Genomic DNA, 6,067 nt, shown 5'->3' with positions numbered 1-6,067 from the left:
GGGGTTTGTTGAGTCTCCATTTTTGCGTCTTTGTCTTTTAGATACCGTATCAATCTTTAGAAAAGGCATAGTCTAATTGTTATATATCGCTAGGATACTGCCTCCCCCAGGGTCTCAAGTTACATATTAAAGGAGAAAAAAAAAAGTGAACACTGAAACCCGTTCTCAACAATTCAGAAGGAAAACCTAGAAAACATTTGGCAGAAAATTACATTTCAATGTTTCTGAATGAATAAGAGCAAGCTTTTGCAAAAATGCTGATCTAAAAATATTTGGAGTTTGGCCTGACATGTGGTGAGTGGTACAGGAAAAGGGGAATCCAGCCTGAAGCTGCTGGATCTGAGACTCGGGGCCATCCTAGCATTGGCGAGCCCCCTGTCCTGTGGGGCCGCCTGCCTGGTCCCCAAGCTGTAGGAGCCCAGCGCTTGGTGTGGGAAGTAGCGTCAACCAGTGGCTCCCAAGATCTGCGACGTTCTCACCACCCAGCACCACCTGTTTCTTGCTCCTTTCACATCTCGACAGGACATTCCCCAAGTGCTGATTTTTTTTTTTTTCAGGAAAAAGGGAGTTCTAACTAGGGCCCAGGCAACTAGGAAGGTGAGGGTGAGGTCCCCCTTTTGGCCTTTGCCGGTCCCCCGAGGACATCCCCTGCTCTGCTCTCCTAGGGGCCCAGGGCCTGGGTGAAGTGGTGCTCCCGTCTGCGCTCAGGGGTGAAGACAGAGGCCCGAGCACTCACTGTGGTGTGTGTCCCCCTCGCCCCTCACCAGCGAGAGCCCCTGGGCCAGAGGGAGGGCAGGCACAAGGAAGGGTGCTGGGCAGAACCGAGACCCTCACGAGGGGAAGCCCGGCCTTTGAGTCTGAGAGCATTAGGGAAACCTGCAAATTGCCTTTGCTCCCCTAGCCCCCCTCCTAGCTTATGTTTCCTCAGGTCCTCAGCAGCGAGAGACAATGAGATGAAAAGGCCAAGAGGTTTGGCTCCTGCTCACTGCTAGTCCCTCTCCTTTCAGTGTTTGTGTGTCCAGTGACAAAGGTGTTCTTCCTGGTGACCCTGAGCATACCCAGTATCTTCTAGACTGTATGCGTAGGCCTGCTTGGTCTCCTCTCTCCTGGGCTTTGGTTTTGCTTTTTAGCTTTGCTTTTAGTTTCTCTGTCCCTTTTATTTAATGCACCAACTAGACACACAGAGCAGTTGAATTTTTATATATATATCTGTATATTGCACAATTATAAACTCATTTTGCTTGTGGCTCCACACACACACACAAAAGACCTGTTAAAATTATACCTGTTGCTTAATTACAATATTTCTGATAACCATAGCATAGGACAAGGGAAAATTAAAAAAAATAAAAATAAAAAAAAAAACAAAAACAAAAAAACAAAAAACAAAAAAAACTACAAACCTGTCTGCTGGTCACTTCTTCTGTCCAAGCAGATCCGTGGTCTTTCCTCGCTTCTCTCAAGGGCTTCCCTGTGCCAAGCGAAGGAGGCTCCAGACAGCATCCGGGTTTTGCACTGTTTCTCCCATGCTTGTGAGAGAGGTCCCAGGATGCTGGTGCAAGACAGTTCACCTCAACGGGTGGGTTGAAGAGCGCTTCCTTGCCCTGGCAAAGTCTGGAATGTAGTTGGTACCACCTGGCCCCCTTCGACCTCTGGGTGGGGCAGCTGGAGTCCACGGGGGAGGGGGATGGCCTGACCCCACCCCCAGCCCTCCCAGTGACCCAGTCACAGTGCTCATGTATGGAGAGTCAGCTCAGCAGGCCTCCCCACCAGTAGGGCTTCCACTTGGCTGAGGCTGGAGGGCAGATGGGAGGCCTGTCACATCTCACATCTCAGAATGTGTGAGCTGTACAGGTAGACCCCAGGGACCCCAGAACCACATACAACAGTCCACTGGGTCCCCTCTAGGAGGTAGCAAAGACTCCAGAAACATCCCTTTCTCTCCTCCCCGTCCTACGAGTAACTGCATTTGCTTTTGTAATTCTTAATGAGCAATATCTGCTAGAGTTTAGCCGTAACAGTTCTTTTCGATCGTTTTTTTTAAGTAATTAAAAAAAACACCAAAAAAAAAAAAAACAAAAAAACAAAACCCAGAAACTTGTTCTTCCAAAGCAGAGAGCATTATAATCACCAGGGCCAAAAGCTTCCCTCCCTGCATCATTACTTCTGAGGCCTGAACCAAAAGAGAAACGCTCATAAGCCCTTTGGGTGGCCAGGCTACCCGTGGGCCCCTCGGAGGACCTGGGCTGGGGCAGCCTCTGGGCCCAGCGTGGGGCCCGCTCCAGCCTGCGCTCAGTATTAGTGATGGGTCACGTCGTCTTTTCCCACCCAGCCTGGGATGGGGGCAGAGGAGGCGAGGAGGCTGTTGCTGCTGCTGTTTGCCACTAACAGGTGGGTGTCCACATGTGTCCACGTGCGTGCTTTCTGACGGAAGTGTGAAATCAGCGCCCAAGTTAGCCTCACCCAGTGACCTCTCGCCCGCCTGGACGGAGCAGGGCCCACCCAGTTGAGTGTTTCTGGGGAGCTGGACGGTGGAGTGCGAAAGGCTTGCAGAACTTGAAGCCTGCTCCTTCCCTTGCTACCAAGGCCTCCTTTTCCGTTTGATTTGTCACTGCTTCAATCAATAACGGCCGCTCCAGAGTCAGTAGTTGATGAATATATGACCAAATATCACCAGGACTGTTACTCAATGTGTGCCGAGCCCGTTCCTCGCGCTGGGCTCCCGTGTACCCGGACACTGTAACGTGTGCTGTGTTTGCTCTCCTCCCCTTCTCCCTCATCCTTCCATCGTTTTTCTGGGGTTTTTCTGTTTGGGTTTGGTTTGGTTTTTTATTTCTCCTTTTGTGTTCCAAACATGAGGTTCTCTCTACTGGTCCTCTTAACTGTGGTGTTGAGGCTTATATTTGTGTAATTTTTGGTGGGTGAAAGGAAATTTGCTAAGTAAATCTCTTCTGTGTTTGAACTGAAGTCTGTATTGTAACCATGTTTAAAGTAATTGTTCCAGAGACAAATGCTTCTAGACACCTTTTCTTTACAAACAAACGAATTTGGAGGGAGGGGATGGTGACCAAGATGAGAGGGGCTGTCCTTTTTCCCCAGGAGGGGAGATCCGAAGAGATGACCCCTGCCCAGATCAACCAGATGCCACCCAAAGAAGTTAAGCCTAAGCCAACGGACCAAATAGCTGATGTGTTGCCATTTTCAAAGTCAGAGCAAAACCAGGTTTGGTTCCACCCAGTGGATTCTGTTGCCTTTTTTCCCCCCTGAGATTATTAGCATCATCCTTCTTTTTAAAGCCAGACCAGGTTGATGTTCCTTTGAAGGGAGACAGGAGGGGTGCAAGCAGAGCCGACCTTGCCTCCGCGGGAGGAAGATAGGGCAGGCCTGAGGAGCAGAGCTCAGACGAAGGGTGGTCATCTCCCTGGAGACCTCTGCTGTGGCCACAGGTCAGTGTATGTTGACAGGGCAGACTGGCCCCTCTCCACCTGATGCAGCGCTTCCTGGTCAGGCCAGGTGGTGGGCATTACCGTTCAGTACACGCCCATCACATCCCACCCAGTACCATCCCAGAGTACATCCAACATTGACATGACCTCTAGATTCTTCACCCTCCTGGGTGATAGGACGACGGTGGAGGAGGTGCACTCTCTTTGCCGTCCTCTGACCCCCAGGAAAATCTGAGCGTGAGAAACCCCCCATCCCTTCCCTTGGCAAAACCAGATCCTTCTGAGCAAAGCCGTTACCCCCACCAGACATTGTTTTGGGCTCACAGAACAGGGACAGATGTGTGCTCCCTTAGCACCCAGCCCCCCCCCCAAAAGGCGAAGACAATGCTGAGTGTCATGACTATTTGCACATGGGTTTAGTATCAGGAAGGAACCAGGCAGGGTAGCTGCCCCCTCCTGAGTCACAGTGACCCCGGCCACCCTGGACCGAGGGTGGGAGAAAGGCGTGTGTGGGACAGGGAGCAGCCCAGGACAGACTTGGCTAGAGATGTCTCCAAAGCCCTCCATCACATTCACCTTCAGTTTTTGTGTTTTGGGACAATTACTTTAGAAAATAAGTAGGTCGTTTTAAAAACAAAAAATATTGATTGCTTTTTTGTAGTGTTCAAAAAAAGGTTCTTTGTGTATAGCCAAATGACTGAAAGCACTGATATATTTAAAAACAAAAGGCAATTTATTAAGGAAATTTGTACCATTTCAGTAAACCTGTCTGAATGTACCTGTATACGTTTCAAAAACACCCCCCCACTGAATCCCTGTAACCTATTTATTATATAAAGAGTTTGCCTTATAAATTTACATAAAAATGTCCGTTTGTGTCTTTTGTTGTAAAATCAAGTGATTTTTTCATAAGGTTCTTTTACTATTTGAAAAGATGGGCAGCACGCAGTTTTATTTTATTTTTGTAAGTTTTTTAATACGTGTGAAAGCAAAGAATACTCAGCATGCCTTTCTAAGTGACGCGTTTGCACCTTTTGTTGGGAAGTACTGTATCCTGTGCTGTTAGCATTCTCGATAAATCTCTCTGTGAAAGTGACTCAAGGTCTGGGCTTTCATTATCAGACAGCTCACAGGACAGCACGGTGCTGGGTTTCCTGATTCCGTCTGGCTGTCCCTGAACGCAAATAGCCAGCCGCTTTCAGGACTGCCTGGGGAGGAAAGACCAGCCTGCTGCACACACGGCCTCCTCTTGGGTTGCAAGGTACACTTTCTAGGCGCGCCGCTGCAGCGTGCGATGGGGAGCTGTGGGGGGCAGGCGGGGCCGGAGCCGGCCCGGGTCTGCCCGCCGTGCCCCAGGTCCAGAGGCCAGCGGGCCGCAGGCCGTCCACACAGCAGCCCGAATTCCCTGCTCCCGTGGGCCATGGCAGGGGCACGTCGTCTGTCTTCTGTCCAGGTGCTTTTGGAAACAGCAGCCATCCCCCAGCTGTGGCTCCTCCTGGGCCTGTGGCTCGAGACCTTCTTCGCATGGCGTCTGCTCACCCGGCTCCCTGCCACTGTCATCACCGTGGGGTCTGCAGGCCTTCTGCAAACCTGGCACTCAGGAGCTGTTGTCGCCGGGCTGTTGCTGGGCTGGAGGGAACAACTGCTCAGAGTCCAGCTTCACATGCAAATAAATGTGGGCGCAGCTGCTAGAAGGTGCATTCGAACGTCCTGGCCTTGAAGGTTCAAACGAAGGGTTGAAATTGGACCTGTGCGTGTTGAGCATGTCGCGTGCGGGGCCTGGCCTGGGAGCCGCTGTCCAGCAGCGCGAGGAGGACAAGGCTGCCGGTCCGAGCTCGGTGTGTGCATGCATGCTAACTTCCCGGACCGAGGCCGCAGTCTCTGTGAGGGCCCTCGTCCTGAGAAGCCACTGGGGCCCAGGGTGTGGCTGGCAATGGCTGTGGCTTCTTGGCGGGGGGCCCCGTGGAGGCCCCAGTTGGGAGCACAGCCTGGAGGGGAGCCCTCTGGTGTCAGGACGGAGGGGGGCAGGTTGCCTGGCCAGCGGTCCTGCAACTGGAGAGACAAAGGAGGAAGGCGGCGCTGCTGCCTGGGGGTCTTCCCCCACCTAGCGGGGAGGCACACAAGGGCAGGGGCTCAGCGGGGCCATGCCCCAGGGCCCGGGGCTCCCCGGGGAGGCGGCGGGCCTGGGGGCCGAAGCGGCCTGCGGGCGCCTTCAGGGAAATGAGCAGGGAGCAGGGGCGGCCGGAGCGGGGGCGCGCGGCACAGCCGAGGGAATGCGCAGCTGCGGAGCCCGGGGGCACGGGCCCGAGTCCCGCGGGAAGACCGCGCGCGGCCGGACCGAGCCGGCGCCCGGGGACGCTGCGCCGTGGCCGCGTCACTCGGGGGCCTGCCCGGTGGGCCGGAAGCACGGCGGCAGCGGGAGGGGGCGCTCGGAGCCCGCAGCCCCAGTGCGGCCGCACGTCCCCAAGGGGCCCTCCCGTGGCGCTCCCGAGCGCCGGCGCTAGCCCTCGGCAGGGCCCCGGCACGGCCCCGCACCCCCCGGGGCCCCACTCGGGCCGCCGCCGCCCCCGCCTCCGGGAAGCCCGCCTCGCCGCCTCTTGGCCCAGGGGTGCGGCCGCCCC

Source organism: Vulpes lagopus, chromosome X (assembly GCF_018345385.1).
Source record: "Vulpes lagopus strain Blue_001 chromosome X, ASM1834538v1, whole genome shotgun sequence".
NCBI lineage: Eukaryota > Metazoa > Chordata > Mammalia > Carnivora > Canidae > Vulpes > Vulpes lagopus.
Note: the sequence above shows the minus strand (reverse complement) of the source record.